This window comes from Aedes aegypti, chromosome 3 (genome assembly GCF_002204515.2).
Source record: "Aedes aegypti strain LVP_AGWG chromosome 3, AaegL5.0 Primary Assembly, whole genome shotgun sequence".
Lineage (NCBI taxonomy): Eukaryota > Metazoa > Arthropoda > Insecta > Diptera > Culicidae > Aedes > Aedes aegypti.
Window position 1 is genome coordinate 7,928,155 of NC_035109.1, and position 26,704 is coordinate 7,954,858.

The window sequence follows — 26,704 nt, forward strand, 5'->3', positions numbered from 1 at the left end:
GTAATCTTTAATATGGGCATATCGACATACAGAGAAAAAAACGGGAATGAAAATCACATCGAGATAGGGAGGATATCGAAATATGTAGAGTGAAAATGTATACAAAATGAAGGGACCGAAAAAATCATCGACATAGGGAGAGATATCGAGATGTAGAACATCGAGATGTGGACTGTATATAGCAATACAAAGTTTATAGGGTCAACTAGTTTCTAATTGAACAACTGTGGATTCAAAAACTGTAAGAATTAATTGATCGATCCTAAAAATTGAAGAAATTTCCTAAAAAACGGCTTAGAAGCATAAGTTTGAAGTTGAAGATTTTGATAGAGGTTACTTGGAGGGAAAATGGATCTCAATTTATTCAAAAAGGTTTAAAGAGTATCTAATGGGTTCCCAATAGGTTCTGAAGCTTTTCAAATGTATCCGAAAGATTCTCAAGTCAGGTTCTCTAAATGATTTCAGAAGTTTCCAAATCATTACCAGAAGTTTTTAAAGCGATTCCAAAGATTACAAAATAGTTTAGGAGGAAAACTTTAAAGGTTCTTAGAGGTTTGTAGAGAATTTCCAAAATACTCCATCAAAGAACAATTTTCACAGGAAGTATGATGCAACCCTGCACGAGATAAATCCCAACCCTACCGACTACACCACCATCAAACACATGTCAAATTCTTCCCTTATGTCACCCCATACAGTAGCAAAAAAATCGATACCATATTCTATGCTACTTCCCAGACAGCCACTCACCCCTGTTCCTTGTCTCGTCATCTCAGTCAACCCTCGGCAGAATTACACCACCGATTCAGAGTAACCCTCCTTTGGTCACTCATCGCCTACTGTCCGAGAGTGACGACGTCCTTGACGCATGAGCAGTGCCGAAACGCCACCAGCATCAGGCAACTGACCCCCTTGTCACTCTCGTTCTTCTTCACCCCATCCAGACAGGAACTCACCCAAACTGAGACGCGACGAGCCCACATCCTGTTGGTTAGCTGTCAAAATCCCCCGGCGCCATCTTGGAAAAGTTTCATTCGCAACTCTGCCAACTGCGTTGGTATGCGTGTGACATCCTTTTCGTTAGCATTTCCCAACGCAGTTGGCTGTATTTGTGAAGGAAAAGTTGTACAAAAATTACGATCTCGCGTGACTGTATGTGTGTGCGTGTTTGTGGGCAAAAGGGTGAGTGTTACGCGAACTGTTCACAACTTCCCTTTTGTTTGTAAAGGCCCCGAGATTTGTGTCGACGGACGAGCGTGTAAATTATCGAATTATCATCCCCCTAGCTCGCGGTGACGGTCGGTCAGAAGTCCAATTCCAGATTGCGAACGGTTTTCCAGTGTTCAATGCTAATTTGATGGTATTTTCGTGGGATTCTCTGTGAGACGAAGGAGGATTTTTTTTTTCGCAAGTCAACACTTGCTTGTTACCCCACACGCTTCGCCGTCTAAGGAGTCGTAGTCCTCGTAGTCGTCGTCGCCGTAGCCTACTACGATGAAAGGACGAGTTGCCTGCGACTAAAGGCAGCTAGTGCTGAGGGGTGTTTGTGTGACACAAGGGAAGGAAAATACTATCGAGAAGAAAATTTGACGGAAAATGTTGTCATCACGCTTTCTGTGCGATTAATTTTCAAGTGTTTTATGGTTCAGTGCTGTGCAACCTGAAGTGGAATTTTATTTCTGTTGCTGGAATTCAATCGGGTGAAGCGTGATTCCTTGCTGATGTGTTGTGAGATATGTGTAGTTCGATAACCAGCAGCTGATGATGATGTATCACGAATTGGGAGAAGTGCTAGTCTGAAGAAAAGGAATCCTTCTTAGAACTGTTTCCAGCGATGGTCATCGATCGATAAGTGGATAAAGGTGATTACTTAATACTTCCTTCCTGCTTCGGAATTGTAACTGCTTTTCGTCCTTAAGCCTAGCGATAAATCTTCATTAACCTTGACCCAATAATCCATCGCAGTAACCCTTCGTATTCGCTCGCACTGGTCAGAGGCAGCCTTCCTAGAACGGAAAGCGAGGCGAGAACAAAATCGATAAAGTTCGCAACCTCTTTCCGGATGAGTTGACGATATTTGACTCCCCTGCGTTACCGAAATTCAAAACTTCTGTCAATCGTCGCAAAACTTTCTCGACGGAATGTACAATAACAATAACCGTATTCTCGCCCACGCTCACCCAGCAGAGAGAATTTGAAACGCCTGCGAAACTTTACGAAATGCTTACATAACCTCAAAATAACAACCAAACCGAGACACATTAGGGAAAACGATTCCTTCTCCGTCGTCGTCGTCGTCGTTGTCCGGACGTCTGTTTTTAATGGGAGAGCTTCCCTTCGCAGGAAAGGGCTCCTCGGGCAACATCAGCTGTGTAACAATGTAAAAAAAAAGTTAATGGTAGCTGTCACTGGCAGCGATACTCACCCGTACCCGAGCAGGAACGAATAACTCATATCTTTGTACACCCTTTAAAATAAAACATTGAAATTTGTGTCATATGTGCCCGACATATTAAAGCAAGTAAAATTACATAAATTTATGTTACAAATGACGTAATTTCCTGTCACATTGAAGTGAATATTGTTCGGATCACATTTTTGGACGTAATGGACGTAATTTTACAAGAATGACATATTTTTATGCTCAAATATCATCAAATTTACGTCATGTAATTTTTAAGTCGATTATTTTGCTAAGTATGAAATTTACGTCATATATGTATACTACAGGTATGTTCCGTTTTTATCACGTTCTGATTTTGTCACGCTCCGATTTTGTCACGTTCCGATTTCGTCAACAAATTATTCCGTTTTTATCAACACAAAAAAATGTTTTTTTCTTATTTTATTTAAAATGCTTGGAATATAAACTCAAAACTTATTTGAAGCTATTTAAATGTTTTTCATTAGTCTCAGGGTTGAATTTTCGACATTATGTTGGCGTTGATCACCTATGATACATGGTAGGTGTCAAGTCATATACGATTCAATAAGGTTTGATTCCTTCCTATCCGCTAATTAATTGAAGTTTTCAAATTTAGCATGGGCTGATGGACAAGATTGATGCATCTTTCAACATTCGAGAGTTTCTCTGGCCACGTCCTAGCAACCAGGCTTGACAGAACTCCTCTACGATGCAAAAATGAGGCAATTTTGATGTTTTATTGAGGATTTAAAATTGCACTCTACATTTTCAACACAGATCCTCAAACGATTCGAATGAGAGTGCAAAAAAGTACGAAGATTTTTTTCTGGTTCTCTTTCTCTCTTGCTGCTTAGGTCACATTTACCCACACTTTGAAAGAACTCTTGAGTGTCCCGCCCGAACAAAACAGCACTCGCGGAGTTGTTATGGCACTTTTGTTATTGAATTTTGCTCTGTTCTGCATCTTCCTCGCTGATTTTTCGATGCCTCTCTGCTTAGTATTTTTCAGTCTCACAGAAAAAGGTAACGGGAGCACGCTGCTCTAGAGTATGTTACTGAACTCTGATGATGTACAGGAGTATCATCAAGCCTGCTAGCATCGTCTGGAATTCGTGATGCAGAGACCTCTCCTTATTCTTATATACATGACATCATATAATTTTCTATGTCAATGTGATAGGCGTATATTAATGAGAATGAACTCAACAATATTTAAGCAATGGCATGGAACATTATCGAGCTTATTATATTTTTGATAAGACTGTCGATCCCGTCATATTTTTTACATTATCTTCCATCTCTCAAACTCGATAATATTACACAGATTATAGCATTAGCCATTGATTAGGTCCTGTTTCAAGGGTAGAGGAAGAGGTCCAGCAAAACTAAACAATCTATTGAAATATTTGGAATCTTCATACAATAAGTTTGCATCAGGGAAGATAGAAAAGGGCTGATGGCTAACAGTTTGAGAAACTGTTGATACTGAATCGTCTCACGTCACGCACGTTTCCATCTTCAATTTGTTGGGATCTTGATTTTTGGGCGGACACGCACCTCTTCGTGGAGACCAAAAGTTTAATAAAAAGCTTATACCAACTACCTTACGCTTATTCATAAACCTTAGCAAATGAGATTCTAACCAAAAAGTTCTATTTTGGTTATGCTTGTTCTGGAGTTTGTACACTTTGTGTTCTTGATAAACGTATTCAACATCGTTTTACCAAACAATATAGTAGGATTTTTATTTAGGTTAGTGCTAGCCAATTCGTGATTCAACGGCAAACAGTAAAGGTGGCGCTGTTCTAGAATGTCGATTAGTGCATCCCAGTCGAAGTAGTGAAGAAAAATTACCCAATCATTCTACGGCAAATCAAGATAAGTCCTTGCAAATATCCAGACCGGAAGTGCCCCTCCGAACAATGTGTATTATCTAGAATGCGTATAGGACACACTCGAATCACTCACGTTTATTTGATGACTAATTTGCCGCCACCAATGTGCAACTTTTGTGGAGTACAGCTGACAGTGCAACACTTTCTGGTAGAATGTCGAGGATTCGAACAAAACAGGGAACGTTGCGGCATAAATGGTTCAACTGCTGAAATATTAGCGTACAATACAGGAAGGTAAACATTATTAATTAAGTTCCTAAAAGATTGTAATTTATTCAACGAAATTTGACAAATTGCTGTTTGAAATCATGTAACTGTATTTTAATTACTATCTGACACGGATGTCATATGTTTGGTAAAGTGTCATTAATAAATAATAATAATAATAATAATAATTCTACAGAATAGATTTTGACAATTAAAGTCACAGGACACCGTAAATATTCATTTAAGCTTGCAAAACTATCGCAACATATCCCCACATTTAATCACCAATCGGATGTGTGCAAAATGTACCTTAGCAAAATAAAAAAAAATCTCTCAGTTGATAACTGCGGAAGTGTTTATAAGAACATTAAGCTCAGAAAAAGGCTCTTCCTCAGTTGGGATGTAATGTCTGTATGGCATTACATCTTAACTGAGGAAAAGCCTTTTATCAGATAACTGTTCTTATAAAAAGCAAAAGGATAAACATGGATAGAAGAAAAAGAAATTTATTCGTGTTAAATCTTTCTTGAAAAAAGACAATTATTAGCTTGACCCACCTCCTTGTAGTTATTTTTACAAATATGACGCATCTCATTATGTAAGGCACATTTATGTGATTATCGGTTTCATATTCCATGTTAAATACAATGAATATCTAACCAACAAAACTTAAACTATTAAAGATCTATCGCATTAAATAATCTTATTGATTGATTACAGACCCAATATCGTAAATAATATTATACGAATCAACAATCTTAATACCAACCATAGCTCCAAAACATCAATACTGTGAATTTATATGATGAAATTGTGTATTATCCTGGCAAAACTGCAATTCTGTTTTAAAATTTGGAAAATATTTTGTCTAAGAAAATTATTCCGTTTTTGTCACGGTTCCGTTTTTATCAACTGAAAATTGCCGATCGTGTTGATAAAAACGGAACATACCTGTATTCATTTTTTCTTAGTGTGTATGCCTAATATACCTTTATTAGGTTTTGTTTAGTGAACCAGGTTTTGCCCTCATTTTGATATTTTTATGGTATTGATTTTTATAACAATCAAACATACCTCATTGGGGGCCGTCCATAAATGACGGAGCATTTTTTCACTGATTTTTTACACCCCCTCCCCCCTCGTAGCATTTCGTCACAAATGCTGATACCCCCTCTTGGAAAATACGTAGCATATCAAGCAACCCCCCCCCCCCTCCCCTCCTCTCTCTTATTTTTATTTGTTTTTCTTAGCAATTGGGTTAAAACAAAGAAATGGAATTCAGAAATTCAATAAAAAGTTTGGTATTAATTACTGTCTGAAACGTAAGGATAATGTAACGATTAAAAGTTTGATATGCAGTAGTGCTCAAAACTCTTTTGGAAAACAGTTTTGAATAAACTTTTTCCTGTTGGAGTTGTTGTCCAAATTGTATTACTTTTGCTGTTGTTACCATGAAAAACAAGTTTACAGCTGAAAATGTAGAAAAATAAATCTTTGATTGGATTGATGAAGCTAACAGTAATGAATTGAGGTACAATAGATTTTACAATAGGTTGAGAAGAAAATTCTTTATATTAGAGGATTGTTTTTTTAATAATTCGTTGTTAGGGAATACATTTGAATGAAAATGATCAACAGCATGTCTTAATTTGAAATGGCTATTCGTCATTATTATCCAAATTCAAATCCATTTAGCAATCAGTGGCTAGATGTAAAAACGATTACACTTGCATTATTTGGAATGTTCAGAAGATCTTAGCGATTATTATACAAATTATTCATCTTTATTAATATTTCAGCTTAACATCATTATCGTTCCACATACTGAAATAATCTTACACAGCCTATAACAAAACAATTAAAGACTAAGAATAATCTTTCTTCAAATTACCGAGTTATTAAGAAAATTGAATGAGAGAACAATTTCTATAACACTCGAATCTGTTGACCAGGCTTTTCCATCAAGTTGTATTCAGGCTATTCCATCAAGATTATTGATATATCAAAACAAATCGATGAAATTGAGTGGAGATCTTCTGCAACATTGAAAGCATAATTCACGAAATAAATATACTGCTTCGCGACTCAAAATGGGTGAACCAACGTTCGAAGTTTGATTTTTGACCAACTTCGCCGCGTCGCAACTCGATTCTCAATAGTGCGCATAATGCACACGGTGGAGGGTATAGATGCGCACTATAGCGAAGTGACTCGCGACGCGGCAAAGTTGGTCAAAAATCGAACTTCGCACGTTGGTTCACCCATTTTTAGTCGCGAAGCAGTATATCTTGTTTAAATGTAATGTGTGCCAAAACGAACATATGTTTTTTTTTTCAAAGAAATAAGCTCTAACAGAAAATATGAATAGAACTAGAAAAATGTTTTCGAAATCATTAAAACGTTTTTTTTTTTGAACAATTTTTTAGCTTTAAACTTGTTTATTTTTAAATTAATTTATCAAGACATGCATAAAATTTTCACATAGTTATTTACAGCATTCAAAAAATCTGTTTGAATGCAATTATCAAGAAAATCTTAAATTTCTTAGAATTTTTCCAATCTTGTCATATGAATGTTTTGAAGCTGAATCATAATTTTATAACCCAACTTTCTAAGTCAAACAAAGAAAAAAGAAGTTTGATAAAAAATAATTGTATGTCATTTTTATCAGCGCCTCTCATTTTACCGATGTGATTCAAAATGCTACGTCCACTGGCTAGGACCCCTCCCTCCCCCTCGTCACACATCGTCACAAATTCGTGAAGTCCCCCTCCCCCCTAAAAAGCTACGTCATTTATGGACGACCCCTTGAGGTATTGGAAAGTTTTACGTCCATATGAAAATTCATCATATATTATTTAGGAATTTCTATACCTGGTCCAATGATCAGTTTGGTGTTTGTAAAATATTCGCAATTTATTGTTGAGGGATTTTTCCTCTTGTGCAGGGCTCCTTTATACCTTATACAGGTGATAAGTATTTAAAATTATCTGATATTCAATACCCTAGTTTGGTATTCTTCAGCAATTTTCTCCTGCTCGGGCAATCATCTTCGGTTCCTCGTTCCTCGTGGTGGTCCGTTCGAAGCTGGAGAACAGGAAAGATCGAATTCCAATTAGCAACTACTGGCAGGAAGATATCGATTTTGTGTCATTGCATCACAGTAAGCGCCAGGGATATTTTAAGGGTGGCAACGCGGCTTGCTTTGGTCAGTTGTGTCTGGGGAGTAAAGAATTACACGCGTGAGAGAACGGAAAAGTTGACGACGGTCTTTTGCTTGGGTAATTTCACTAATGATCTTTTCTTTTGTTATAAATTCATGAAGTGGAACCTCCATTTACGCAATGGGTTATTAAAAATTTTCAATGTTATAAGTTTCTATTACATGGTATTGTCACCCACAGAATTACCTTTGATTTGAAGATTGTATTTATTTTGATGTTTTAGGTCAGTCCTCCAGAATATGGCCATTTGACTGATGCAAATTTTGAAGTTTTTGCTCCCCTTTGCTTAAACGGTGTTAATTATGATGAAAATCATTCTCCCAAAGTTTGAAGTGATTTGGAAGAAATTTGGTTGTGCACAGGCCATTCGAAGTTTTCGACGTCAGGACCTACAGTATCGAACATATAAAATGAACCAAAGCCGTTTTCCCACACAAAATGGTCAACTTCAGAGAGCTAAATCTCCGCCGTTTCGCAATCGATTTTTCTATTTTTTGTTTCTGTGACAAACTACAAAGTACCTCATTTTTTGATAACTAATGAAAAAGTTGTGTTATAACTATTGGTTTAAAAGTTACAGATAGGTTGAATTTTGGCATAAAAACTGCACCAAGATGAAAAGTAATTTATCAGACAAACTATGCGTCGTATCCTTCCGGTGTCTTCAGCGCATTTGGTCTTCATCGCGCAATGAACAATTGTGTCTTTAACCAAGATGCTACGACGCGTTACATCACTTTGTGTCTTGGTGCATTTTTCATGTCAAAATTCACCTATTTGTAACTTTCAAACCAATAGTTTTAACACAACTTTTACAACAGTTTTCGAAAATTGAGGAAATTTGTAGTTCTTCACAGAAAAAATGAAAAGAATCGTTTGAGAAACGGCGGAGATATAGCTCTCTGAAGTTGACCATTTTGTATGGGATAACGGCTTTGGTGCATTTTGTATGTCCGATGCTGTATCGGGGCGCTAACATCCCACTTTCGACCACTACCTGGTAATGGTAAAGCTCTGAACACTACCTGGTAATGATAAAGCTGCGCCCAAAACTCTCCGTCGTTAACAACCGTTAACGTCGCCACAGCATACGCCTAGCATCTCGAACCAATGTTGCCGGAAGAGGATTCGCTCGCTTAAACCCCTCTCGAAGACTGCTGGAGTACAATAAAAGCAGCCAGCAACATCGCAGGCGAGAACATTGTTGGCTACGTTGGACGGAGTCGACGGAACAAGTGGTTCGACGAAGAGTCTGGAGGAGAAGAAGAACGCAGCGCAGGCAGTAATGCTGAAGCGAGGTACTCGACAGAACGTGGAACGTTATAGACAGAAGCGGAAGCAGGAGACCCATCCGTTCAAGGAGAAAAAGCGCCGTCTGGAGGAGACGGAATGCGAAAAAATGGAGCTATTGCATCGCACCCAAGAAACGCGCAGAGGCTTCGTGCCGCAAGACGTAATATGCAGGGCAATGATAGGAACATTTTGCAGACGGACGCGAGGTGATCGAAAGGTGGAAGCAGCATAACGATAAACACTTGATTGGCGCTGAGAGCACTGGCACGGAGATTAAAGGCAACGGGAGAAATTACTACGTCGGAGTGTCGGACAATAGCAACCATTCAGCTTCCACTTTGAGGGAAGCTAAGGATGCCGTTCAATAGCTCAAGAACATCAAAGCTTCTGGCGAAGATAGTTTTGAACCGAACTCAATCCGTTACCACTTATTTTATCACAAGTACAGACCTGAGACCTAGATTCGACAAAACGTATCAGATTCTGGGGCCAAAACGGGCCAATCCTTGATTGGTTGAAATAGTGTTGCCATCTTCTGGGCTGTACTCTTCTTTACAATTTTCACCGATGCGCACCAAATTTCTGGCAGCACAAAGATCACAAAAGAGTAGAAAAAACTAACGTGAAATCGGTTGTCACATCTTGTCTTGCCTGGAAAACGGTCCCACGATAGACGGGAATATTTTCGAGTTGGTGGATGAGTTCGGCTCCCTCAGATCCTTGCTGAAGGCTGACATGTCCAAAATGCTTATAAAATCGGTAATCCGCTTTGGACATGAATCGTGGACTCTGGACCTGCAAGCTGTTGGAGTTTTCAAACGCCAAGTGCTTGGAACGATCACCGGCGGCTTACTTGAGTATGGCAAAGGCGAAGGATAAACCATGAGCTCGCGTTACTGGACTAGCTGTTGATGAAGTGTTATTTCCTGCATTTTTTAATTTGTCCTAGCAATATCGAGAAGGATTCCATTATTCCTGACCAAGGTTAAGCGAAAGATACAGACAGTAAGAACAGACAGCATAAGAAAGAAACCAACAAACATGGGATTCAAGACGACAGAAGGTACCCGCATCCCTTCTCCGGTGGCAGAATCTTTTGAAGATTTCGTAGTTAACCGTTCGACACAGCAGTTCACAGTGGAACAATTGACAATACTCAACTCAGGATATGCGTTAGAACCTAAGACAAGACGTGACAGGTCAAAGTACAAAAATGAAACCAATTGCCTGTCAAAAAAGACCACTTATCATTGGTCGTTTTGGCAAAGGCCTACTTTCACATCGTTGAGTTGGATTGCAACAGGGCACTTTGTTACTAGCTCGACCGTGCTGCCAGTTCACGTTTTTAAATTCCAACTCAATTGTTTGAAAATATAGCATCCTCTATTGCGCTAACTGAATAAAGCGTGCAAGAAAACAATCAGATTGTGAGCCTTGATATTTGAATTTGTTCACAAGATTTGCATAAAAAGGATACTGGTAACACTGGCTTTTGTATCGTCAAGGTTATAGACGAAAAAACAACCGGGCAGTCTTAGTTGAGCTGTCACGTCCTGTCCTAGGTTAGAACGACTACGAAACCAAACGTGGAGAAAATCATCGTAGACATGGAAACAGCGATTACCCAAACCGAACCAGTGAAGTACCGAGATCCCGGTCCAGCTTCTCAAGCACGGAAGTGAGCAGCTTGACCAGTTGATCCACCGAGGAAACTTCTGAAGGTATGGGAGAACGAAGAAATGGCCACTGGCTGATTGAATGGCCTCATAGCCTAATCTTTAAGAAAAGGCACAGACTGTAGTGTGCCAATTACAGAAGAATTACCCTGCTGAATTCGGCGTACAAAAATCTGTCGCGCATCCTGTTTAACAGCCTGAGATCGCTCGAGGAGTCCTTCGTCGGCTAATACCAAGTTGGTTTTCGTGAGGCCCGCTCGACAACAGACCAGGTGTTTACCTTGCGAATGATCTTAGATAAAATCCGGTAGTATAACTTGCAGACCCGCCATCTGTTTATTGATTTCAATGCGGCGTACAACTCAGTGAAAAAAAATGAGCTGTGGCAGATAATGACTGAACATGGTTTTCCGGTGAAACTAAGGTGTTCGGATCGCAGGCGAGGAGTCAACCTCGTTCGTGACGTTTGACGGATTGAATCAGGGAGACGCACTTTCGAATTTACTGTTCAAAATTGCACTTGAGGGTGCAATGAGGAGATATAACGTGCAGAGTGTAGGGATTGAGAGGGGTACTATAGAAGATATCAAATAAGCAGAAGGGCATATAGTGAGGTATGAGTAACACTGAAAACCTAAGCAAACGGGAAAAGACGAATGACACAGCAGTCTTGTAAAGTGTTTCGAGCGATGAAGTTGCGCTGGAATTGCTTCTGTTGCAATTTGGCTGATTGAGCCATTAGTTTTGAATGTGCCAGTTCCTCTTTGCGGATGCTACAATGGCACAGTTGGTATATTGTGCGCTCCCAAACCTTCAAAGTCTCGGCCTGAAACGGAAGACATTTACTGATACAAAAGGGGTAAAAACTATGAATGTTTTCAGTTTTGTTTGGCATTGCCGTTTGATGTAAACCAAGACGATGAATTATTCCGTAGAGGTTGATATTGGAATCATTTGTGTTGGTATTGCAAGCAGAATAAACACAATAGTGACGTCATATTTTCGGGGTTAAATTTTTGTTGATTCTATGCTGGATTGCTTTGATGGAATTCAGAGATCGCGATTCATTTTTTTTTTGTTTTTCTTGTTACTTGTAGTGAATTTAAATGTTGGATAAGAAATAATGTTATTTTATATTTATGAGTGACCCGGTGTTATTCAGTGTAATGTAAATAATTAAGTTGGAACACAATTGGAAAATGATATTGCGCGAATCCTTCAAATAAGCCCGACTTTATTTTGTTATGCTTAATAATTTGTTACAAGGTCTAATACAGTGCTTCCCAAACTTTTCCAACTTTAGCCCCCTTGAGACCAATAGTTATTTGAAATCGCCCCCCTGATATGTGAATTTAAAATTTTAAAATAATTTAATTTCATTAATTATGAACATTTTAAATTATTTTCTGAAATATCAATAACCCCCAATTATTTGGAATAATTTACTGGTACTGTAGATTTTTTTCTAGTAAAGAGCTGAATGTCAATAAAAAAAATGTTAGCTCAAAGTTCTCACACAACAACAGTTCTTGTTTAAAATATTGGGTTCTAAAAAAATTAAGGTACATGTTTTGTACATTTAAAATTTGCTGTGTTTTAAATGTTATCTGTGACGAATCTATGACAAAAGAAAAAAAAAAAGAAAAGAAGGGACAAAAGGTCGAAAATCTCCTCTTAAGGCGAAGATGAATCGAAGCCAAAGTTCAAATATTCAAAAGCACGGACCTGGAGAATCAAACATCCGTTTAAACTGAAAACCTAATCGATTATACACCACCAGCTAGTGACAAACCGATAAAGTTTTCAGCTTAAACGGATGTTTGGTTCTCCAGATCCGTGCTCTTGAAAATATGAACTTTGGCTTCGATTTATCTTCACCTTAAAGAAGGAAAAATTCCCCACCAAGCAAATCATTTTCGACCTTTTGTCCTTTCGACCCTTTGTCTTTCGGCCTTTTGTCCTCTCGACCTTTTGACTTTCGATCTTTTGTCCATAAACCTCTGTGACTTATCATCCGACCTTGTGAAAATCTCAAATACTTAAAATTCACAAGATATTAAAAAACATGGATCATTACACGAACATTTTGTATTTGACAATTATCATGTGTTGCCTATCATAGTTTTAAAATGATTTTTATTAGAGATATTTGAAATTGATCAACCTTCAGATGTATGTCCTCCAAAGGCTATGCGTAATTATTTTCAAATGATCCAGTGTTAGCCTTTTCGCCCCCTTTCTAGATTTTTCGCCCCCTAAATTCTGCTTTACAAATTTTCACCCCCTTGAGCTTGAAAATCGCCCCCAGGGGGGCGAATTTGCCCACTTTGGGAATCACTGGTCTAATACATCAAGGCAATGCATAAACTCACCCGAGAGGGTAAAACAATTCCCCTGAGAGGGTAAATCAATTCCCTCGAGTGGGTAAAGTAATTTCCCCGAGAGGGTAAAGTAATTCCCCCGAAAGGGTAAATCAATTCCCCTGAGAGGATAAAGAAATTCCCGCGAGAGGGTAGAGCGATTCCCCCGAGAGGGTAAAGTAATTCCCGAGAGGGTAAATCAATTTCCCTGAAAGGGTAAATCATTTCTCCGAGAGGAATGAGGTGCAATGAATGAGGAGTTAGGAATAAACAGTGAGGAATGAGCAATAAAGAGTAAAAAGTTAGGAATAAGAAATGAGTGAGGAATAAGGAATTAGAATTGAGGAATAAGGAATAAGAAGTGAGGTGTGAAGAGTGAAAAATAAGCCGAGGGTGAAGAATAAGGATTGAGGAGTGATGAATTAGGAATGAGCATGAGAAGTTAGGAATGAGAAGTGAGGAATGAGAAATTCGGAATGAGGAGTGAGGAATGAGTTGTAAAGCATGAGGAGTGAATTGTGAAGAGTGAGGAATGAGGAATAAGCAGTGAAGAATGAGGATTGAGGAGTGAGTGTGAAGAGTGAGAAACGAAGAATGAGGAGGAATGAAGAGCGAGGAATGAGTAGTAAAGCATAAGGAGTGAGAAGTGAGGAATGAGAAATGAGGTGTGAATAATGAAGAATGAGGAGTGAGGTGGAATAACGAATAACGAATGAGGCGTGAGGAATGAGGAACGAGGAGTGAGGTATGAAGAGTTGGGAGTGAGGAATAAGAAGTGAGGAGTGAAGAACGAGGAATGAGGAATGAATAGTGAGAAGTGAGGAATGAGAAATGAGTAGTGAGGAATGAGGAGTTAGAGATGAGGAATGAGGAGTGAAAAGTGAAGAATGAGAAATTAGGAGTGAGGAGTAAGGAATGAGATATTAGGAATGAGGAGTAAGAAGTGAACAATAAGAAGTGAAGTATGAGGAATGAGGAATGAGAAATAAGTAATGAGAAATGAAAGATGAAGAATGAGGAGTAATAAATGAGTATTGAGAAATTAGACATGAAGAATGAGGAATGAGGATTAAGGTATGTGGAATGAGGATTGAGATGTGAGTGAGTGTAAGAAATGATGAGTGAGGAGTGAGGTGTGAGAAGTGGAAGTGAGGAATAAGAAGTGACGAGTGAGGAATGAGGTATAAGAAATAAGGAATGAGGAATGAGTAATGTGGTGTGAGGAATGAAGAATTAGGAATCATTTGTGAAGCGTTAGAAGTGAGGAATGAGAGATAACGAATGAGGTGTTAGGAGTGAGGAGTTAGAAATAAGGAATGATGGGTAAGGAATGAGTAATGAGGAGTGAGGAATGAGGAACGAGGCATGAAGAGTGACGAGTGAGGAATAAGGAGTAAGGAGTGAAGAATGAGGATTGAGAGATGAGGAATGAGGAATGAGAAGTGAAGAGTGAGGGATGAGGCATTAGAAGTGCGAAGTGAAGAGGAAGGGATGAGGAATGATGAATGATTTGTAAGGAATTAGGAAAGAGGAGTGAGGAATGAAGAATTAGGACTCAGATGTGAAGAGTGAGCAGTGAGGAATGAGGGATAACGGATGAGGTGTAAGGAGTGAGGAGTTAGCAATAAGGAATGATGAGTAAGGAATGAGTAATGAAGAGTGAGGAATGAAAAATGAGGAACGAGGAATGAAGAGTGAGACGCTAGAAATGAGAAGTGAGGAACGAAAATTGAGGGTTGAGGGATGAGGAATTAGGAGTGAAGAGTGAGGAACGAGAAATGAGGAATTAGGAGTTTGCAGTGTGAAATAAAGAGTGAGGAATAAGGAATGAGGAGTGAAGCAAAGGAATGAGACGTGAGAAGTGAGGAATGAGAAGTGAGGATTGAAAAGTGAAAAGTGAGGATTGAGGAATGAGAAATGAGGAGTAAGAATTGAGGAGTAAGGAATGAAGAATTAGAATTGATATATGAGGGGTGAGAAGTGACGAATGAATGAAGTGTGAAAAATATCACTTCTTAGTAGTAAGAAATGATGAATGAGGATTAAGGAGTAAGACATGAGGAGTGAAGAATGAGGAGTGAAGAATGAGGAGTGAGGAGTGAGGATTAAGGAATGAGGAGTGAGAAATGAGAAGTGTGCAATGAGAAATGATGATGATTAGAAATAAAAAGTGAGGAGAGAGAAATGGTGACTAAGGAGATAGGAATGAGGAATTAGGAATGGAGAGTGACGAGTGAAGAATAAAGAGTGATGAGTAAAAAATGAAGAGTGAGAAATGATAAATGTGGAATGAAGAGTGAGGAATGAGGAATGAGGAATGAGTAATGATGATAATGAAGTTGTAGATACAAAATTTTATCACATTTTTTTGAATATTTGTATGTTATCTTTAATATGAAAGAACTCAAGGGCAACATGAAATGAATGAAAGATAATATGAATTTATTTTTTCATTGAAACATAACAGATGAAACAATCTTACAATTATAAGAGTAGATAAGGAGGAGAATGTAGGGATTGAGAAGTACTCCTCTCAATCCCTACATTCTCCTCTTTATCTTTATCCTTATCCTTAGAAGATATCAAATAAGCAGAAGGGCATATAGTTCCAGTAACAATGAAAACCTAAGCAAACGGGTAGAAACGAATGACACGTAAGTCTTGTAAAGTGTTTCGAGCGATGAAGATGCGCTGGAATTGCTCCTGTTGCAATTCGGCTGATTGAGCCATTCGTTTTGAATGTGCCGGTTCCTCCTTCCGGATACTGCACAGAGAAACGGCACTATTATCAGACGGCACAAGCTCCTTGCCTTTGCGGGCGATATTGACCTTATTAGAATTTATCGCAGGTCAGTGAAGGACGCCTTCGTTTCTCTGAAGAGGGAGACAACGAGGATAGACCTGACCATTAATTCTACATGGTTGTAGGTAGAGATCGAGGCAGGCTTGGTGGTGTAGGCAGGGATGGGAAAAGTACTGTAGCCAACATTTACCACCTCTACATTTACATGTTTCTACACGAACATCAAAATCCAAAGCAAACCATGACCGTTCAAAATGAAAAAATGTCACGGTTCTTCAAAACTGTATTCTTTTTCTTCGCAACGTTTTTTCAGACCCGAATGCGAAATGACTCGAGCATAGTGGTGACACGATGGAATGAACAGTGGAAAATTGTGGTCACAGTTCCCAAGCCTGGGTGTAGGTGTTGAGGTAGTGTTTTATGGGGATATGTTTGAAGTTGTTGAAGAATTTGTTTACCTTGGAACACTTGTAACATGTGACAACGACGTTTTCCGAGAAGTGATAAGACGTGTTGAGGCTGCGAATATGGCCTTTTACCGACCACGTAACTAGCTTAGGTCCCGCAGCTAGGAAACGGAAACAAAATTTGCCCTGTATAAAACATTGCTTCTTCCGGTGGCTTTCTACGGGCACGAACCGTGAACGTTGAAAGAGGCAGACCGCCTTCTGTGTTTTCGAGCGTAACTGCGGACAATACTCGGTCGGAAACTCGAAAATGATGTGTGGCGCAGACGCATGAATCGCAAGTTGTATCGAATGTAAAATACGGCAGACTACAGTGGGCTGAACACTCAGTGCGAATATCGGAAGAATGAATTGCGAAAATAATATTCAGCAGGGAACCAGGTAGAGGTCGGCGACTTCGTGCAAGACCACGAATACGCTGGCTGTACGCAGTGGAAGAGGACCTGGGGACCCTAAACGTTCGGGGCAACTGGAGAAGTTTCACCCAATACCGATGGAGATGGAACTTTTCAATACGCCTGACAATGGCGTGACGCTAGGCTGGCGCTGTAGCCATTAAGATATCAAGGTAGGTACCAGTGAACGACCAGAACACAGCCAGAAACATTGTAGCATAGGTCATAAAGACGGGTCAACGCAATAGGGCTGATCAGGACGAGACGAGGACCGTAAAATAACTTAAGGAAAACTCAGTGTTCTACATAAAGGTGGACAAAGGAAATGCTGTCATCATAAACAAGACGGATTATGACGAACAAATGGAGAAAAAGATCGACGAAGGCAACTAGCGACATTTGACAGTGGATCCATTACACGGACTCATCATGTTTACAGACAAAACTCCGAAGGATTGGCGTACCGAAGCATCACGTATCAAAGGACTCCAGAAATTCCAGAAAAGGAAATGCGAGAAATAATTTCGGCAGACGAATCTCCCACCCATAAACTGGCGAAATGGTTAGTAAAGGAATTCCAGAGCATGCCGAATCCTTTCTTTACTACGTCAGTTAAAATAACTAGGAGTTCTACCAGAAAGTATTAGAGTCAGGAAACATCGAACACGACAAGATGATGGTGTCATTCGACGTAGCGGCTCTTTCAGTTGTCCTCACTGCAACAAGGTCTACGTTGGTCAAACAAAGTGGTCTCTCGATGTTAGGTTCAAGGACTTATCCATGATTTCAAATCTAAGGTAGCAGAACATGTTTTTACAGAGGGTTATACAATTACGACGGCTGATACCTCAATTATAAGACTTTTTTATAGTAGAGGTGGAAATACGCGTATCTGTTAAAGAAAACAAACTCATGTGGAATTCAATGGTATAGTAGTAAATTGGGGTCTTATTTATTAACTAGTAAGTTATAGATATATGCATATGCAGTTATATATCATACTGCAGATGTAGTCAGTTAATAAATAAAAAATATAGCTTTTCGGTGCATTCTATTCTAGTGAATTGATTTATAAGAATAATAATCTTTACCGGGTATGAATCTTTACAGTAACTTTTGAATTATCAATATAAAATAATTTCAAATATTTTATTTTTTGTTTAATAAATAAATAAATAAATTCTAAAGATTTTTATCGGAATAGTAAAAATCTCAGAGTCATTCGAATTCGTATGAAAAATAAAGGTTTTCTTCTAAATTGCCCTTCTATTTGAACTGTACAGCATTTCCACGCACGATTTAAAAAAAAATAGTAATCTAAAGTCAAAGAAGCCTAACATTACTCATAGCAGATTGACCACACCTAGGCGCCCAGTTCGCCCATCCATCCACCCGTAGAGACCAAAGTCACACAATCAGACGTGTATAATCGCATTTCGCCGCACTCATTCATAAATTTTCGCACAGTCTGGCGACTGGCTGGCTCCAAATCGTCGTCACTGCATCGTCCTCCCCGACGGCGTCGTCTCCATAATCTAGTAGGTAATAGTCATCACAGTAGCCATAGTTATAGCCATAGCCGTCTGTCTCACTCGAGTTATGGTTCAGTCTCCACGAACTGTCTTCCTTGCAGCTCACTTGGATCGAGAAAATAAAAAAAATAAACGGAAAATTAGCCAAGACGTTGCCAAGTTGGCGTGTGTGGAATATCTCACGAAAAATATCGCAAACCGAGCAGCATAGACAAATTACGCGTGTTGTTGTTTGGATTCGTCCATTTCGTGAATATACCCAAGTCAAACCGGTACGGTAGTCAAAATACATCGCGCCCCATTAGTCAGACCGTAGGAAATACGTTACAAGGGAGCAACGCCAGAAAGACGGTTAATTTTCCTGGCATTTTCTGCTAAGCTGCCACTCACTGTCTATAACGGCCGCCAGCCTCTGTCGGTTAGCGTGCGTGACTTATTTATTCGAGACCAATTTGCTTTTGCCTTCTCGGAAGGTGGAATCGAACGCGCGGATGGCAAAAACTAATTGAAGGTGTGAAATTGTTGATTCGCGGTGACAACGATCTAAAATTGTAAAGCAATCAAAATGACACCAATTTCCCATTATATGAGAAAAACAACTGAACCGTTTTTAAACAAAATGTTCTTCAATTCGAACGTTTCCCTAATCAGCTTAGTCCCACCCGGGGACCAGACGAGTCGCTTCCCGTTTTCATGCAGGACGGACATCGCCACCGGAAATCCCCTATTAATAACTTGTCTCGCCGGAAAAGTTCCACAAAAACCCTTCGCCCGCATTGAAACGGAAACTGTAGCAGCAAGCCATGGCATTTGCAACGATACGAGCAGATAAGGCTCTAAAATGCGGGTCGGTTCCGGTCGGTCGCAGCAGGCCAAGACGGGCAAAAGCTTCTTCTCCGCCGCCGTCGGACGGATGAGTTGGAAATGTGACTGTCTTACATCGGATTAGTGCCAAGTGGATGGAAGTTTCGTAGGAAGAGTTACAGCATTTTGGAAGGAGATTTTTCTACCGAACTAGTTTTTTTTCATCCTGAGAAGTTGTTGCACAGCAAATTTGAGGAACATTTAGTGCAATTGATCGCTTAACGCTCCAGTGCCCGTATCGAATAACCGAATGGTACAGAAAGAGAGAGATGAGTTAAACGAAGCTGCGGTAAAGTTATGACAAAGTACCTCGTCGATACGCTGCACTGATGGTTCTGGAACGGACGCCGGAGCGAAAACCCGTGTCAGGACATGGATGATGGCGGCGATAAAACTGTTTTATGATACAATCGGATCGTTTTTGCTGCAATTCGGAAAGCACTTGGCACAAGATAAAACTCTTCATCCGGTGTAAATGTTCGCGATAGCAAGGTAATTGGGTGACAGGCGATGGATGAAGCTATTCTCAAACTGACATGAGCCGATACAGGAGAGAACATTGATCCTTTGGAAAACTGTTTGGACGAAGGACTGCTTCTATTTGACGATACGATGATATCAATAAATTCAATCGCCGCGACTGAATGTGTCAGTGAATCATCGTTTTTTTTTTCGGCGAGAAATAGCGTATAATAGGATTGCCAGTTTTTCAGGACGTTTCGGTCGTTTTACTGGCCGACGACATTCTTCTGCGAGCTTTAAAATGTATTTTTAACATTTAGAACACAAAATAAACATAAAATTATTACCTTACAATCATACATACATACTTTTATACATATCAAGTCAAATCGATCATGGCAGTAATCGAGATCAGTGTTTTATGATAATCCAAGCAATCTCGTTCATTTTAGTGCATCTTCGGAGTGATTTTATATCTCAGCCTGTGTGTAAAGCGACTTCATGTCGATGTTGAAAATGGTTTGTAGCTGCTCAAAGGATGGATTATTGACTGGTGAGCTCGTTTCATGCTTTCGATTCTAATAAACTAAATGTAATAAACAAATAACAAGTATCGATATTATCTCTTATTAATGATTAACGAGATGGTTCTCCGACATTACCCGGAAAACCATTACCCGGAAAACCATTTACCGGAATGAACCATTTACCGGAAGACCATTACCCGGAAAGACCATTTACCGGAAAATTAATATTAAATGATTCACCCTTCTTTTAAAAATAAGCTGTTCTTTCAACTTATATTATCTCATTAATTCACCGAATGCCGTTTTTGCAAATATACTTTTTTCAAGAATGACCCATTTCGGGTTATCTGATATTAACCCTTCTTTATTAGTTGGCGGTTCTTTCGAGTTCCACCGATCTCGGCATTTTTGGCAATATGTGTTTAGTCGAGAATGGCCAAGTAACCATAAGCACTAATAATAAGCCCTTAATCAGCATCATAGGTGCTTACATGCATTTCAATAGCACTACAAATGCTTACACACCTTATAACAGCACTTCCGCTACATAGAAACCCTATTACTGCATCATTAATGCTTCTAATCCTGATGCATACAAGCATTAAATAAGCACTATATTGGCTTTATATTCGCATACAGTGCATGTTTAAATGCCGTCCAGTGTTTTGACAGATATACCACGTGCTTTGTGTTTGCAGATAGTGGTAAGAGGGAGTCAAATAAATCTTCTCACTACTACATTGCAGGTTTTATGACGGGGAAAAGTGATGGTTTAAATTTATCACTTTTCTTTCCAATACTATTCATCATATGTGGCCGAAGGAGCAAAGGTGCAGGACTTCAACAACTCAACAATACGGGTGTCGCAGGTTCGAGACGTAAAATGAGGAATTTCATCATCATAAAACGAGGATCAAAATGTGGCAATTGCAGGTCCTCAAAAGGATGAAAACCACCAAAATGAATAAGTCTGATACGGAGAAGTACTATCTGAATAATTTTATTACATTTTTGAATACTATTCGCGGTTTCCGTTTTCATTCATTCATTTATTTACCTCGTGTACCAGTTGCTTGGCTGCATACGCGAAAGCTCTCTGGCTGCGTACGCGAAAGCACAAAATGTTCGCCCTAAAAACCTGGCGAAAACAACTGACGTTTCTCACGTGGTCTTATATCAGCATTAGTGGTGCAGAGAAGCACGGTTATATCTTTGCACTATAATGGCACGCTATTTCGCCTTTTCTGGCATTATAATAGCATTATATGCGTATATAAAACTGACATGCATCAAATGATTACCCTATAGGGAAAGTGTACCAGTTATGGCCATAGTGGTTCCCTATTTGGCCATATGCAAAATTCGGATAACTTCCACATTTTTAATCTTTTTGAATGTTTTAACATCAAGATATAAGCTATATCTTACTGCAAAAACACAAAAAAACTTTTCAAAATGTTAAGACATTCAAGTTATTACGTATGGCAAAATAGGGAACCAATATGGCCATAACTGGTACACCTACCCTATGTGCATATAATGTTGTTACCGTGCCGCATTATCGTGCTTACTGATTACTTGGGTGACCAAATATCTTCCTATTATGATTGCCTATTGTTCTTTCTAGTTTATCACCCTAGGGTACAGACATTCAGAGGTATAAAATTCGGAGAAAAATACCAAAATCAAGAAAACTCAAGGCAAAAGTAGGTCTATTGAGGTGCAACATCTCGGAATCCAAAGATGGACGTTATAATGGCGAATTGTGTGCCTACTCTCGATTACCAAGGCACAAAAAAAGTTTTTTTTTTAATTTCTTTGAATAACAACAATAAAATGAAAATTGCACTGTTGTATGTCGCTTTCTTCGCAAAATTTGTCTTTTCTTTATGTTTTGATACAATGTATTCTAAACTGTTTTATTTTTAATTAGAGAGATGTTCTATTTACTCAAATGCACCATACCTTATTTGATAGGCGATATTTTCTAAAATGACTTCGGTGTTATTTGGAATCAAATATGCATAATAAAAATAATTCTTATACTTTCTAACCTTGCCTGTAATGTTTCATTTTATAGCCTGAATTTGAAGACATAGTTTTCCGATCCATATCAGGCGATTCTTTTCTAATTTAATCAGAAATCAATTACACGTTCAATCAAATTCGTAATATTCGTTCATAGCCTATGGCCTACGTTGCGGCAAAGTGAAGCGATGCAAAAAGGTTCAGATGAAGTTGGTAGAATTGAATACCGCTGGTTCAAAATTATTTCTGGTTGGCAAATTTGACGACTCTTCAGAGTACTTATATACTCTTTAAACTATAAACGAATGCAAAAATGGTCAGTTAATATAGGCTCTCAGCTAATAACTGTAGAAATGCTTCTAGAATAGCTTTGAAGCACGCTTCGTCCCAGTTGAGTCGTGACGCCGGTAAGAAGAATAACATATTTGGTCCATAGCAGTTTGGGGATGTCTTTTGAAGAAGTGTCTATGGAAACCGAGGGAGTTGAGAATGTCATAAGGCGTCTGTACCAGTGATAGAGGCAATAGTAACGGGTTGAGGAATAAAAAATCGCCCAAAAAATAACGGACGGTCGTTTTTCATATCTGAATAAGATATTCGACAGCTACTCAACTCTATTTGACGTAAAAAAATATTCTAAGAATGATAAAATCATTGAATCTTATAAAAAATCATTTCCTCCATTATTGGAACATGTTCCAGTAATAGTGGTATTTGCTAACTTGTGTTCCTATAATAGTGGTTTACATTGATATCCCATTAAGACTCACTATTACAGGAACGCTCTACTATTACTGGTGCAAAGAAGCAAAAACGTTGAGGTTTTTAATTGTTTTCTACTATTTCCTTTCTGATATCCAAGATTTTTTTATACACAGTCATGTTATTTTAACAAGGGCCATGTTAGAAAAATACACATAGAAATATAAATTTCCGATAACACGCTTAAAACCGCACTAGAACTATTATTGGGACACACTACCACTGGATCAGCCACCCTGAAATGGTGGTAGGTCATTTGGCATAAAGTCGTTTGGCATAAAATCGTTTGGCATAATGGTCATTTGGCATAAAGTCGTTTGGCATAATAGTCGTTTGGCATTGTTGATACTGGACCAGAGAAACTACTGATTTTTGATAGCGTTTATTGAACAGTAGTGCTTCAAAGCTGAAATACACAATTTTTGTTATAAGTGTCAAATAAGAAGCAAAAGTCATACATACAATTCAGGGTTCTTCTCTAAACTAAGGTATCCACGCATCAACTGTGCCTAATTCTCACGAACTCTGGTACTATAAATCGACTAATTAGATATGTAAACTAAGAATTCATGAGTACATACTTGCGACTTTCGATGCTCAACTATTCGTCGCTGCTCACCTATATTGAGTCGTCTGATTAGGTTGTCTAATGAAATTCCGTATTTTAGTATTATGGATAATTCAGGATATATAGTGGGTACCTACTTGTCTTTAAGATAATGGTTAACAAATTCACCAAAGCTAATAATATAATTTAGTCAAACTTGTATTCTCACTCTCTAAGTAGGGTTGTAGATTTTGTGATTATGTCTAGTAACTGTGTTGACAGTAGCAATAGGACAATAGCAATGTTGAAGTAGCAATAGACTGACGCACTCATGAAGCAGAGATGTCTGTGTCGAGAGGGTTGCCAGTAGAATTGTGGCGCGGCAACAGGCATAATGAGTCTGAAATCAAGTTCTTAAGATAGCATTCGTTTTTACGTTTCTATTGAATCTTTCTGATGATATCACGCTTGTTTTTGGAGTCATGATACAAAATGACACTTTATTAAACAATACTCTTAATTAAACTAAATGTCAGTAACATTTTATTATATAGGGTAAAAGCACCGGTTTTGGCCAGCCTAAGAGAAGATGTCAATAACAATTATATGGAAAGTCGTATTTAAACTACAAATATGTCAAATGCAAGCTTTCAATCCATAGTTTGTGTGTAAATATCGAAACTGAGCTAAAATCATCATTTCACTTCGAAAATATCGTTGGTCAATATAGGCCACTAGAACCAGTTTCGGCCAGACACTTAATTTCGGTTCCTAAATTGGCCAATCACATTGATTTCCTGTGAGAGTGGCCAGATTAGGAGTACCCTGACCAAATTAGGTGTATGGGAGTTAAAATTATAAGGAAAATGGATTGTTTTTCTTATGTTTTGAATCAATTTGGACGAGTACATGAATGTAGCACTATCATGTGAATGTGATCTACTGAACACAAAAGGTTTCATGCTGATTGGCTATGTAAAACGGTGTATACTACACTATGGCCACAACTGGAGTATGGCCAAAACCGGTGCTTCTACCCTACCCAGAAATTACCCTTCTTTCAAATATTAATTCTTCTTTTAAGTTTCGTTATTCGTTATCGGGGCCTAGATAGCCGTAGCGGTAAACGCGCAGCTATTCAGCAAGACCAAGCTGAGGGTCGTGGGTTCGAATCCCACCGGTCGAGGATCTTTTCGGGTTGGAAATTTTCTCGAGTTCCCAGGGCATCAAGTATCTTCGTACCTGCCACACGATATACGCATGCAAAAATGGACATTGGCATAGTAAGCTCTCAGTTAATAACTGTGGAAGTGCTCAATAGAACACTAAGCTGAGAAGCAGGCTCTGTCCCAGTGGGGACGTAACGCCAGAAAGAAGAATAAGTTTCGTTATTGGAATAAATTTTTGCACTTAAGATTTTGATAGCACAAATTCACACTTCTTTCAAACGTTCTAGGTTTGTTTCTGAATATGATGAAATTATAATTATAATTATCCTCAAGACTGGTAGTCGAGAAGCTTGACCTCGGGGCTATATCACATATGTAATTGCTTGGCATCTAATCCGAATGTTGTTTGAAACACGACTGCGTTGATGACATTTGCTAGATGTTTTCTTCAATCATCATCCATCATTGAAAAAGCAAAGCTACTATGTTCAATTTTGTAACATGTCAGCAATTGCGTCATATGGCAGCAGCTCTAAATGCAGGGGAATGAGGAATATCGTATTTCCGATGATTTTTTACAATTTATCTGTAATTCGGATACAAAAACGATGTACTACAATAATGTTCAGAAATGACAAAGGAATGATACTACGGTTGAACTTTTATAATTTGGCATGAGGTTAAGAATCTCGTAGAACAAAAACTGTAGAGGAATGTATGTTTTACAGGTACTTTAATGGACAGAAATCAATTTAATGAGGTCAAAACCATCTCTAATCGGCATACAGTGTTCTCGAAAGTTGTAAAGTACTAATAACACGTTCAACTAGTGGTATTTATTTTGATTTTCATTTTTCCAAATTCTCGTTAGAATTTTTCGAATATAAAAAATAGCTAAAAAACACAAATTCAACTTGAGGCACCTCCTAATCTTCTCCAAATTGGATGAAAATTTGTCTGGTAGTTTGTTTTAGTATTGCAACTAGGACTTGGGGGTGACTGGTTGAATCCCAGACATTTTGATTTATGTGAAACTGTCTAATGTATATCGCAACAAGCTCAAAGATACTCTATGTTCTGGGATGTAGAAAAAAATAATATTCCGAAAAGATCTTCCACCAGACCCGTCATGAGTTTTATTTAATAAAGCTATCCAATGTCTCAACAAATTTTAACTTTCATAGCTTGGAAAATCTCTGAACGAACAACACGCTTGTTGAGAACCTACAAAAAATGTTTTCTATGGGCTCGGTGGTGTTGATCTCGGTAAAAGCTTCAAAAATGCCAATATTCATTCTAAGTCAATGATTATGCCAAACGGCCATTATGCCAAACGACTTTATGCCAAACGGCTTTATGCCAAACGACCTTATGCCAAACGACTTTATGCCAAACGGGGTATAATCCCTAAAATAATTTGTGCATCAATGAAAGATAATAAAAATTGCATACAAATGTACTGATGAAGGTCGTCGAAAATGGAAGATGGTTTTCCGGGTAATGGTGCATTCCGGTAAATGGTTTTTCCGGGTAATGGTACATTCCGGTAAGTGGTCTTTCGGTAAATTGCATTCCGGGTAATGGTATTCCGGGTATTGGTATAGAATCTAACGTGATGTTTAAATAACAAATACTTTTCCATTTATGAACACTGAAGTTTCTAGGGAAAATCCATCATAGACATCAACACAATTCCTGCAAATTATTTTCAGCATTCATGTCCATCAAAAGTTGCGCTATAATAAAAAAAAATCTCCAGTCTTACTAAGGCTAAACAAAAATAGTTAAGTATGCAAACGTATCTCACAAGAAATTTATGATGTTATCTAGGGTTCTGCAAGGATCTTACCTGTAAAGTAAATACATCTTCTCAGAGAGATATCTCTGGACTAACGTTTGGATATATTTTGCTCCTCTTTTGCTCCCAATGAACAGACGTTTTCCAATACGTCCAAAGCCATATTCGTTTATGTGGTAGAGATATAAAATAGACTCGCATTTCGGACTCTAATTTGCGCACTGTAATGGAGTAAAAAGGTTACGCTCTGAATAGCGTTAAGGTACCGTG

The 26,704-nt window shown here is 38.6% G+C and overlaps 1 protein-coding gene across 12 annotated transcripts in view; it reads left to right on the top strand.

Annotated features, from left to right (window-relative positions):
- The window catches only part of LOC5571891 (uncharacterized protein CG43867), a 534,531-nt gene that overhangs the window by 375,941 nt on the left and 131,886 nt on the right, over nt 1-26,704 (top strand). The window contains exon 1 of one of the 12 annotated variants that reach the window (XM_021849056.1): nt 1,212-1,862. The exons of the other annotated variants lie outside the window; for them this stretch is intronic. The gene's annotated coding sequence lies outside the window, so the exon portion shown is untranslated. Of the gene's footprint in view, nt 1-1,211; nt 1,863-26,704 lie in introns of those variants that run through there. 12 annotated transcript variants of the gene reach the window in all.